At 38.4% G+C, this 13,109-nt stretch overlaps 1 protein-coding gene across 30 annotated transcripts in view; it reads right to left on the reverse strand.

The window, feature by feature from the left end:
- LOC105470906 (cAMP regulated phosphoprotein 21) overlaps positions 1-6,535 on the reverse strand; it is a 156,754-nt gene extending 150,219 nt beyond the window's left edge. For 17 of the 30 annotated variants that reach the window (XR_980857.2, XR_980856.2, XM_011723219.2 and 14 more), the window contains exon 1: positions 4,909-5,121. The gene's annotated coding sequence lies outside the window, so the exon portion shown is untranslated. The other 13 variants (XM_071090704.1, XM_071090700.1, XM_071090695.1 and 10 more) reach the window with 5 other exon arrangements.
- Positions 6,536-13,109: the final 6,574 nt, after the last annotated feature.

The raw sequence follows: 13,109 nt of genomic DNA on the forward strand, positions 1-13,109 counted from the left end.
CTTAAAACCAATGTTTACAGAAGGGATTTTGTTAACAAAATCTTAATATTTTGTGTGTTATTCAAAACAGATTTCTAATTTAAGAATTGTATTATCTTGAAGTAGTGTGAAATGTGAGAATGTAGTAAAAGGCCTGTTTTTAAAGGGGATAATTACTAGTGGACACTTGCCCTCTTTACCTGGATAAAAAGAAATGATTTTCTTTTGCTAGATAACAGGAACAATTGTAATGTATATTACTTTTAAAATGTATGAATTTATGACTAATAAATAATTAGGAATATATTCCTTGAATGAGACAATTTTGGACTAATGCTTCAACATTTTAATGTCGCAATTACAATTGTATCCTAATATATATATTACTTTATTACAAAACGTATACAAAAATCTTCTAAACCTGTCGCATTGAAAGGTATACTAAACAGGGGTTATACAACTGCCAAAAGACATTTCTCTGGGCAAAGTGTGTAAAAAAATTAAAAAATATTGATCTACTGTGACCATGGACAGTGATTAACATTCTCTCCACCTGGAAATGCCAGGAGCTATACTGGTGACTGAAAAACAGGAGCATAATATGATGCTAAGGATTCAATCTGAAAGTAGAGAGCAATTCGATGCATTCAAACAAACCCCTTTGTTTTTCAATATCCCCTCCATTGTCTTGATGTAATTATTTCAATTCACTTTTTTGGTTTGCTGCATAGCTATTTCTCAGAGCACAGATATGTCTCAGTAAGTTTAGAGAAAGGTGCATTCAAAATGTTATATGAGCATTTCATGCCTAAAGAAAATATCTTTAGGCCACAGATAACAATGTTACCAGGCATTTAAAAACTGCTGAATGAACCAGATATTCTTTCTCATGCACTTTATTCTTCATGAAACATATTATGTATATAATTTAAATACTTCATATCTCAGCTCATATCTAATCCTCATAGATCCTTGGTTATGATATAAATACAAGTAATATGTACTTCAATATCTAGGGTCAAAATTAATCCAAGATGAGCAAAATTAATTAAATAAGACTAAGGCACTACAAATAATCAATTTATTAGAACTTGGCATAAAGCCACCTAAAGGAAACTAACACTCAGAAGCAAAGACACCCTAAAAAAAACCAAATCTAGTTACAGATACGTCTTGTTAGTATTTTCTTTCCCCTTCGACAGTCCTTCAGCATTTGCTTACATCCTGGCTTGAAATTCATTTATCATATTTAACATAAAATGCTAGAATAAAAAATAAAAGAAGGCAAAGTCCACAGAAATGTGGAGCTTCTGGAATCATAAAGATCCTTTGTCTAAAGAGAGGAAGTATATGTTTTATAAATGCATCATCGCTGACTTAAAATATATTCAGAACTTTCCAGGTGATATAATATATTTTTAAGGAAGTCAATTCTTTTTGTGATTAGAGATTCACAAATTTCTAAATAGGCTACTACCATGTGATACCAGTTAGAATGATGCCAGTACTTACCATATGAAGAAATGGCTTTCATTGTCGACATCACCTTTAAGCCCCACATTCTCTCCTAACCTTGTCACAAAGCAGATCTGAATTAAACTGACTTGTATACAAATGATTAATTTGCAATTTCCAACCTTATGGACTTCAAACTGTCTCCTCATACTAATGAGAATTCTCAATCATATTCACTTCTGGCTACGTTGTATATTGTGCCTTCAGTGGCTGACTCATTCTACACTCTACTTATGTAGCTTATCATTATCTTGTCCACAGACAAAATAGACATTGAATTCCGATGAGAATGCCCACTCATCTGAGAAGCTTGAGAAAGGTATCAGCATTGTGGTCCAAAAGGCATGACCACTAAGGGAAATATTTTAGGCAGTGTGAATTGTTTTTCTCCTCTAGAACTAAGTCAAAAAGACAAACAAACAAACAAAAAAATCACAGTAACTCATTGTGATGTGTTTTCCTTAGTAGTTTATTTTTGGGGGTCATTTTCATTAGAATTGGCAAAAATTCAGATCAACTTTGCACATTGTTCTAACAGCTTCATTCAAAAATTATATGACTAACCTTCACATTTAATAGAAACTGCTTACTTTCTCTTATGTTTGTTAACCTTGAAACTACTTAAGTATTTTGTCTAATTAGCTTTACTCTGAACAAAAGAATAACCTGATTATAGTATGTTGTTAATGTGAAAATCAACACAAGACCTTTCTGACGGAACATTCTCACTTTCTACCTCAAGACAGGTGTTCTGCATATATGCAAATGTTGCAGACAGATGCCTTCTTCCATTGTACACACTATAACGTTAAGATATTTTGCCCTTTATTGTAACATTCCAAAACATATCAGTGCTGCCTCTGCTATTTATGTTTTTAAAATATTTAGCCTTCAGAAAGATGATCTGTAGTGCTTATCTTAATTCTAAGGAGAGAAGCACCCCAAATATTCTATCGAGTTCAATCAAAACTTCCTGCTTCTCTTAGTTGTCACAATTCTGGACCTGGACTCCAAGTTCATAAAAGAAAATGAAGCAATTCGCAAGGCAGAGCTTCAGGTTATTGTAGTATCTTAGAAGCATGTTAGTTATTTTATTCGCAGAATGTTTTACAAGCTCCCAACCTTTCAGCAGAACAATATTTTAGGAATTTGAAATTATTTCTGTACTTCCCACCACCCAAGAATATGACAGCTTGTATTAAAAATAGTATGCATGCAGGAACTCCCTGGTTAGTATCTCCCTCAAGTTTTAAAAACTCAAATTATTGAGTCTTCTTTCTAAGAACTAGTGAAGATGTTTACGAAAACACCTATTGAACTATTCATGTATAATTCTCAAACAAAAATCAGTATTTCCATTCATACAATACATTAGGACTTAATTAAAATTACCATATCCAATGGTCAGCCTTTACCTTTCCAAACATCCTTGTCCAGTATCCATAACCATGCACTGCTCTGTCTTCCCTCATGCTTCTTTTATTGCTGAGTGAGGCGCTCGCTCCTTCATTAAATAGCATTAAAAATAGACTGCACAGAACTCCCCAGTGGAGCATGCTCTAACACGGCTAATACCACAGTTCTCAAGGTAACCATACTCAACTGGGATCTAAGAGGGAAAGTCACTGGGAGATCAGCAATTTGCAAATCTAATAGCACACACAATTCTGTCTTGGTCTGAGCTAAATACTGCAAAGGACAAATCATCATGTAGTGAAATTAAGTCACTGAGGAGATGAGTCAATTTCTTTAGCTGTATAAGTTTCTTTAAATATGCTTCCTCTAAACAAAGTACTCTGTTTAACAGGCATGTCTTCTAAAGTAACTTAGTTAATTATCCAATGGCATAAATCATGCCCAGAGAGGATAAATTTAAAACATGAATGCATAGCAATCCACATATCTTAAACATTTCATTTAAACAAAATCAAAATACTATTGATAAGCAAGTGTAGTAATCAATTATGTTTCCATATCTTTTGTAATGAGGAAGCATATTCCTCAAAGTGTATACCCAAACTCACTCTCCAGAAAATTTACAAATATTCTGTTAGTCAAAGTGATGAAAAGCAGGAGAATGTTATAACAAAGGAAATATAGCATCAAACACAAATACATACCTTGAAAACCCACATACACTTGAAAAGAGTGTATTCATAACCTCTCACATGCAATTCACATTAGAAATGCAGCAGACATAATTACTGCCAAGATAGTAGATTACTCGGCTATTTGAACGAAAACATAGATAGAGCTCTTGGCTTCCAAATGACTGTCTTTCATGAAAATGACATTAACTAAAATCCTATTAAGATATTTAAGCCCTGTGGTAATACATACACAGAGGATCAAAGGAGTAGGTGTATTTATTTTAAAGTGTGTCAAAGGTTTTCTGATTTTTAACAAATGAAAAATGATTTCCTGTCATCTCCACTTCTCTGTTTACTTAAAACAATCATAGCAGTTGTTATCTCCAAAGTAGATGAGGAGGGGTTAGGAATCATTTGAATTTATTCTGCATTTGAACGAAATCTTATACAGATTCATTTCAACTTTGGAGAATATCCTTCTTGATTTGAGAGGCTGTCATACTGGTAGAAAATCAAAAATCAAAAAATTTAAAGAAATCAAAAATTAAAATGAATATCTGTACTCTGAACACATTCTAATGAAAATGATTTCTACCAGCCTTTTATATTTCTTAGCTGCCCACCCCTATAACTTTCAATTCTCTCTTTGATTTTTATTTTAGGCTTGGACTCTGTCCTGATCCTACATCTTCAGGAGGTGATCAGGTAACTAACCTGAATAGCTGACAGCAACCACATCCACCCCAGCTATATTTCTATGCATAAACATTGAGTGAATTAATTCCTATTCCTAAGAAACTTTCTAAACACCTGTCTAATTCAACTCAATTCTACCACCATATCTACAACTTGAGACAGAAATGTGATTCGCAATGAAGCACAGATTTCATACATGTCAAAATAAAACTGAACATCTTTTCTGTTCTTCCCCTTGAGCCCTTTGGGACCTAGGACCCCAATCCTTCCATACAACAACAGAGTATAACTTTCTACCTCTTCAATGGGTCTCTTTCAAAAAGAGCATCGCAAACTTTCTACCATAAAGCCTATACAAATCACTGTAGACTTCTCTGATGAAAAACATTGCCAGCTTCCAGCTTTCCACATCTGTCTTTTTTGGGGGAAGGGGAGTCCATCCCTCCTTGACGAAACATAAAAAGCACAATACATGTATAACAACATCAGCTTTCTACAAACACAAAGAAGAAATACAGACAAGAAATAATTCAAAAGAAACAGACAGATATATGGCAGAAAGAAAGAAGGAATTCTAAAAATCCACAAAAGGCGTGCAATGTTCACGTCGGAAGACCTTGATTATTACCTTGATCGAACAGTGGATATCCCCCCTGCGTCTTGGTGCCTTGACTGGTTTGATTTAGTTTTGGATTTTATTAATATTATTGTTTCTCAATGATTGATTTGGCTGGATTAGTTTGTTTTGGCTTTTGGCTTGGCTTTTGTTGTTGTTGTTGGGTTTGTTTGTTTTGTTTTTTTTGGTCGATTTATTTAACTGCTAGTAAAAGGAGCTTTCTGCAGTGTCGGCTGGGATCCCGCACAGCTGTGGCAGCCGGGGCTGCGGCGGCGGCTCGGTCGCGGCTTGCCTCCCCGATGCCCCTGCTGCTGCTGCTGGTCTCTGCTCCAGACGCGCTCAGAAGGTGCCACCGCCGCCTTCTCTGCCCGGCTGGCCGCCGGGAGTGAATGCGCCCCCGCCTCCTGTCTGCTCTTCTGTCCGTCTGCACGTCTGTCAGTCCGACCGTCTGTCGGTCCCACTAGCAGCTCAGCGCGGGATTCTCGCTTTCCTGCACTCTGCTCTCAGAGCTGCCACTCTCGCAGGCTGCCAGTCTGTGCGCTGGTCCGTCCGTCCGTCCGAATCTCTCCGTCCCACCAGCAATGCAGCGTCCCTCTTCCGGTCTTCTGTGCCCACAGTCCTCTCCCACTCTGTGCCCCTGGCCGCTCCGCTCGGTAAGAGGAGGGCGTGTGGAGGGAGGGAGCACGCGAGTGTTGCTGTCTGTCTCTGTGTGCCTCTCCCTGCCTACTTAATGCTCTAGCTCTCTTTGCGTTCTGGTCTCTCTCTCTCAGGCTGTCTGACTGCTCCCACCTGTCCGTAGCTCTGCCAGTCCCACCCCTAGCCCGCCAGCCTCGGTCGATCCCTCGGTCCCGTTCCTCCCGCTTGGCCGCCTCCGTCGTCTGCCCCTCCGCCGGTCCGTGCCCTCCCACGCGGCTGGCACTGCCGCCGGGGGCGGCGCCCGGCTCCTCCCCGCAGCCCCGGATGCGTCCGGTCCCCGCCCGGGCTGAGGGCAACGCGCTTGTTGCACGTGGCTCCGCAGCTGCTCTGGCCGGAGACCCCGGGCCCCAGACCCGCCACACCCGGGAGGTGGCCGCAGCCGGGCGCCTGCCGATGTCGCCGCGTCTGTGCCACTGGGAGCATCCAGAACTGGCCCATCCAGAGTGATGGCACCTGCTGGGTGCGCCGGGCGCCCGCGGTACCACTCATTCCCTGGGCCGTTCTCCGCCAGCCCTAAGGCTGGAGACAAAGCGCATGAGCCACGCGCAGCAGCGTGAGCATTATTAATCAGAGAGAAAACTGGCACGTTGCCCCCTGCCCCGCCACACCGCCTCCCTGCTCCCAGCCAGCGGGCATGTATTCTCTCTTGTCCCCCGTGCCCAGGCCCTCCAGCGTACCCGTCTGGGGGGCGCCCCTGGACTCCTGGGGACTCTTGACGATGCCTTGCTCCACTCCCTCCACCGCTCACTCTCCAGGCCAACTCTGCAGAGACAATCCCACAATAATAACACCTCGCCCCACCCGAATCAATCCGTAGCCTCAGAGCTCTTGGAGATTCTCTGCTTTGAGCAAGACTGAAAGTCCGAGCGTGCAGCAGCAAGTGTACTCCCTGTGGGTGACTGCCCAGACTGCTGCCCGCCTGATCGCTGATTTGGAATCACAGAGGTGACACACAAACCTGGGCAGGGTAGGACCTGGGGAAGGAACAGAGTTGACACCTGAAGAAATAAAAGCCTTGATTTTACCGCTTGTTCTAGAGATGCACTATTTTTATTATCTGTAATTCATTTTTTTTTTCATTGTCTCGGAGCACTCACTAACACACTACAAGGAAGAAAAAAAAAAAAAAAAAAAAAAAGGAAAAGGCATAGTGAAGGAGAGTGAATAAATTTCCGGAATTCCACCTACTCCTTCTGAGTGAATGTAGAGCTACTTTTCCAACATTATAGGTCACCAACCAAGATATACCACTCTAGCTTTCTGCTCCCAGCTGAGAGCAAGGCATTTGATTCTGGGCTTCTTTGCAAGGTTGTTATTAATGTGCAGCAAAATCGTAGTTGTACACTCACACATGGAATTGCCAAAGCTCATTCTGACTGTATCCAGCAATTCAGCTTCTGAAATGTAGACACTGAATAACTATGTATCTGGTGAAATGAAAGCCCCATCCCACAATAAACCAAAGAGGAGAAAATCAACTTTTACCAGCTCTAATTAGTAACCCCATGAATAGACAACAAACAAATAACTAGCATAAAACATGTCATGAAATTGTCCACATCCTTTTAGTTTCACTTATTGACACCCAACCATAATGACAGAGATTACAAACAGATTTATTAACATAAATGCCTTTGCATTATTATAGAAATGTGATTTCTACAGCTGTGGCCATGTTCATATATGCTAAGATATTGATTATACATCTCAAATAAGTGATATGTCTACTTCTAGAAACTACTATAAAAATAGAATAAGGTTGTACCGACCCTTGATGAGTAGGTAATTATTTTCCAGCTATTTGAAATTGTCTCCCTTGGTGTTCAGCTCTCACCAGAATAAGAATGAATCTGCTGTATGAGGTTTCAGGCAAACCGAACCCAAAGAATTCAAAACTGTTACTTTGATCGACATCCTGATCATTTCCACATAGTCATTTCCAGAAGTGCTTTTTTTTACAGGTACTTTCTCCTTCGTTCCAAACATATAACATTTAAAGGAAAATTATGAAAGCATTTCTAATTTACTACCCTTTCCTTCCTCGCAAGTCATTCTGAAAAACCTGTTTTTCTTTGGGGGAAATTGAGACTGTATAGGAAGAAAGTTAGTGTATTTGATCTCTCTTCTGGACAGAACTACATCTCGGCAAATGGTTAGACAGGTAATCTATTAACAGGAAACCTTGGCAGATTGATCATAACACAAAGCCTCTAAAAAAAAAAAATCAGAATTCACTCTGCTAGTTTATTTTTTTAAAATGGAACCCAGTCCTATAAACTGGATTAGAAATTATAGCTGGGGAGAAGTCAGTATTCTTAGTACAAACTCCAGTGATTATGTAAAAGAACAAAACAGTGATTTCATAGCTTAACTGTGTATTAACAAACTTGATGACAATATTTATTGTAGTATCTCATGGATATTAAGCTTTATTTTTAAAAGAAAGCATCCCAAAGAAGAATAATTTAATTTGCTTCAACTAAACTTTCTAACTTTTCTCATAATATTTTGTCAACATAGTGGGAACTGTAGAAGGCTCAAGTTTATTTGAGGCTATGTAGATAATTAGCATTCAACTACTCAACTTTAAAATTTTTGTCCCAATGTGGGACTGAAATATACCCTTGGGAGTATTAGGCAGGCAGTGAGCAGTAAGTGATTCTTCTAGGTGTTCAGAAAGTGTTTCTATTTTTTAAAACAATTTAAAACAGTTGTCATGCTTTACGGCTCTTAGACTGTCATATATTAATTATCACTAAACTAACTAAAACCTTTGTCCTCCTTATTAGACCTCTAGGTGACAGACTGACTATGTCAATTGCAGATGTGTTTATGCACCAAGAGCACCCTATCTTGAGGAATGGGAGGTGGTACTTGGGAAAGAGGGAGTGATGCTGTTCCTCTCTCGGTTTGAGGGCTTTTGAATTTATTTTGTATTATGTTTGAAATTGAGGAGCATGCATGTAACCAGGTAACACCAGCTTGGGGAAATGAGCTCACCTATACTCTGGCAAACATCGAAGATTGTTGACAAGCTCCTTTAAACATATATTCCCCTAAGACACCAAATTAGTGCCCTTTAATGAAGCTACCAAATTGGATTTTCAAAATAAGGCAAATTGCTAAAATAGCCCAGCTACCTTAATAAGCACCTTTTTAGCTGAAGCGCGAAGTAGAGTGTTTCCATGCTGTTGAACTTCCATCACTCGTCAACAATTAGGCTGCGAGGAGCTCCCCTTTAGGGCATACTCCCTCACCACAATAAGGGCCCACAAATCCCCTAGAGAGACTTCGTATTTGCCCTGTTTCCAACAAAACAGTCTAGGGTCCATTAAATACCATTCTTAGGTGTAAAGCTTTACAACTGTGCATAGTACTGAAAAGCAGGAGAAAAAGAAAAGAAAAAGCCCCAAAGATTAGCATTTCAACCAGAAAGTTTTGAGCCCCATTCTTATTTTGTGTGAAGCCAAAATAACTCTAAAACACATTTCAGAACATCAACAAAGAATGTTACATCACGTATGCATCTGAGCATGAAGAAATGTCACGATCAAAAACAAAGAGGATTTGGGAGACTAGAAACCAAATGTTCTGATGGCACAGATCCCTTGACGACAGCCATGTCTCTTCTGTGGTAGGCTGTACATAGGATGAGAAAATTATCTCCACGAGCCCTTGGACTTCTCACAGGCAGACCACAAATGAACACTGGCCTGCACATGCACAAAGATGCTTTGCTGAAAATCCAAATCAAGAAATTTTCTCAAAAATGAATGTCTGTGGTACTTTCATGGAGATGCATGAATCAGAGGAAGGACAATAAGAATAAATAGAAGAAACAGCTAAAGAGAGGGTTAGGAAACCTGCCACTAAAAGAGCTGAGCATCAAGAGACAAGAAAGTTTGCTGACTAAATTTCGTATTTCTTTTCAGCATCTCTTAGGATAGATACACCATTTTTTTTTTTCAGACATATCCTTAATATTTAGAGGTTTTCTCTTCCTGGCCCACAGAGCACTGCGTTTCTTCCTCTGCCCTCCCTGCCCAGAGGGATCCGTGGCTTTGGTGTGGCTGAGACAGTCCAGGCAGGCAACAGAGCACAGATGCATGGATTTTTTCTGATGTAGAACAGGGCTGGAGGCAGGATGCCCAGCAGCAGGCCCTCTCTACCCAGCCTGTGTTATCACCCCCTCCAGGATCTGCTTCAACACAAAGTGTCTGCAATCTCCTATGGAACCCACAAAACGTGTTTTTGATTTTTCAAAACCTAGCCTAGAATTGAAAGCAGGAGCATGAGAAGCATATGTGGGAAAAACAGAGGTAAATGTTATCCCTCTGAAACACAAGAAGTGAGGACACAGAGCATCACCTAACATTTGCCAAACCACTGTCTGTGATCCTGCCTCTCTTACATTGCTGTTCCAGAGATCACGCTTTCTTCCACACGCAGTTCTCTTTTTCATACAAAGAAAGACAAAGGTTACCAAGCGATTCAGAACTTGGAATAATATATTTGGCTTCTTGACCCTGAGATGATATTAAAAGGTCTATCAATTAGCCCCTAGAATAAAAGAGCTTCAATCCATCTCCAATGAGGTACAGGATATTTACATTTTTAAACTGTTCTTCATACCTTAAAATAGTGTGTGTGTGTGTGCATGTGTGTGTATGTGTGTGTGCGTGTGTGTGTGTAGTTAAGAGGTAAAACATATTCATAGTGTTAATATGCCAAAAGATAACTTAGGTTTTTCCTGGAAACCCAATTGTAGTTCAATACCCAGCATCTGTAGAAAAACAATATACAGATATATAATTCTGCACAAATGTACAACTTGTTCTCCAAACCTACTCTTTAAGTTTTTTTTTCTTTTCAAAATAAATGTACATTTGCAAAATGTATAGAGATTTGTTAAAAAAAAAAAAAGTGAGTGTACAAAATCAAAAAGGAACAAAATTAAAGTCTCCCAGTATGCCACCATCCAAACTGCCATCATTTTTGTGCTTAGCTAATCTCTCTGCATATATAACCATGAAAATATAGCTATAGTTTTCATATATGGATTACAGAACGCATGTTACTTTATAATCTACTTTCCTATTTTATAATCTGCTCTCTACTTTTGAATAACTGATGGGGGTTTTCCCATGACATTGACTATATCAATGCATTTATAACAGTATAGTAGTCTATTAAATACAGGACATGTGTATGTTATACATAAATCAAAGCTATTGATGGGCATAGTTTCCAAGTTGGGGAATTTTTTTCTTTAGGGCAAATCTTTAAAATTTGAATTCCTCATTCTCAAAGTATCTATATTTTACATTTTGGCACCACAGTGGAGTTGATGATGCTATATCAGTTTCAGAATCGCTTTTGATTACTAACCTTTATCAAGGAGTTGACTGACCTTTGAATTCCTGGTATAAATTGTATAGATTTAAAAAATAAATATAATAGTAAAAATGTTTAAAACATTTTTTCTATGTATATTTTGAATGAATTGTACTAAATTCAGGCAAAAAACTTTTCTTATGAAAAGAGAATTCTTAAAATTCTATGAGTTCACAATTTTCTTTTTGCTTCAGACTTTTCCCTGAAATAAGCTCTAGTTTCTGTAAAAAGGGTAAATATTGGGGGAAGCTGAGGGAACATTTTCAGGCCAAGAAGTTAGAATTTGGTGAACTAAGGACCTGCCTTTTTCCCTTCCATAAGTAAAGCAGACCCTTGGGAACCATGGGCAAACCTCCAAACCATGGTTTTCATCCTCCTTCTTTGCTTATCATTTTAAATGTTTTAACCACAGAGTCAAAAGCACTCACTTGATTTACATTGTCATATGTTTATTCTCCAAATCCTAGGATAAGGATACAGATATTCAGGAATACATTAAAAAACTAGAAACCTCAATGGGATAGAAAGAATTTGATATGAATCATCAGCTGAACAATTCAGAGTTACTTTCACTTTACTACATGTAATTGTAGTCTAAGGTCCATCAGTATATACCTGTTCCTACCTGCCTGAACTTACAGCTCAATATACTGCCTAGCCATCCTGGAATCAGGAAGGGCCATGTGACAAGTTGTCGTCAGTGAAATGTGGATGGAACTGACATATAATACTTTTGGACTAAGGCAATGAAAAACCTCTGCGGAGTCCTCTAGGTTCTCCTTGGCCCTCACACAGTGACGGGAAAGGTCAAATGACAGAAGAGGTTGAGACAGTTCAGTTGTAAGATGACAGAGACTCCATCAGCCTAAGTTGCTAAGTGACTATGAGGAGCTGACTTCAACACTGACCCAGTCGGATATGTAATTAAGCAAGAAAAATGTACTGTGTTTTAAGCTACAAAGATTTGGAATTGCTTATTACTATAGCAGACCCAGACTGTTCTAATTTATAAACTCTCTACTTGTCTAACAGCATGTGAGACAGTAACATGCACTGTAGGAAACAGAGTCCAGGCCTGGGATTAAGGAGACAAGAATTTTGGTCCTGAATCTGCCACCATAGCTATGAGACTTAAGTCATTTCTACCTTCGTGCCTCATTTATTTATATTTCTAAGTTTCTAAAATTAGGTGATAAGAATTAGTTTTCACCTAACCAATGCCACGATGTTTTAATTACTGCCAATTTGTAATAAAGCTTCATGTCTTCCAGGCAAGACCCCATCTTCTTCTTTTCAGTATTATTTTGACATTTTTTTTTTTTTTTTACTTTTTGCCTTACATTTGATTTCTAGAAATAGTTTACAAATTTTATAAAATGTCTTATTGATATTTTCATTGTTACTGCACTGACTTTATAGTTCCATTTGGGGAGAACTGGCATCTTTTGCTGTTGTCTTCCCAAAGATCAATTGATTAATTTCTCCTTTTTTTTCAGTTTTTAAAGTGTCTTTTGCTATATATTCATGGTACTTCTAATGATAATGTTATTAATTTCTTAGAATTTTTAAATTGTGCCAGCTCTTGACTATGTTTATCAATATAATCAGATTTTTATTCTTTCTTCCAAAAAACAGATGTAAATATCTACGTTCTCTATTTTAGTACTCTTTATAATTTTATCTTTTAAATCTTTCTAATATTTTAGGTAGGGTTTGTTTCATTATTATTATTTTATGCACTCTCTCTCTCTCTGTCTGTCTCTCTCTCTTTAGAGAAGATATGACGTTTTTGTTATGTTGTCCAGGCTAGAGTTGAACTGCTGGGCTCAAGTGATCCTTCCACCTCAGTCTTCCTAGTAGCTGAGACTACAGGTTTGTGCCACCACAACCAGCTTGAAAAAGAAAGCTTAGCTCATTAAATTATATTATTTCTTATTTCCTATTATACCCACTTAAGTATATTTTCACCTTTGTACATTTTAGCTACATAACAAAACTTTTACCATTGGAGTTTTCTCATTGTTTTGTTCAACATTGTGATTCTCATTTTCATCCCATGGACTATTTACAAGAATTTTTTACTTTTACTTTATAAAGGTCTTTTTGAAGCAGTGTTCACTATT

Source organism: Macaca nemestrina, chromosome 2 (assembly GCF_043159975.1).
Source record: "Macaca nemestrina isolate mMacNem1 chromosome 2, mMacNem.hap1, whole genome shotgun sequence".
Lineage (NCBI taxonomy): Eukaryota > Metazoa > Chordata > Mammalia > Primates > Cercopithecidae > Macaca > Macaca nemestrina.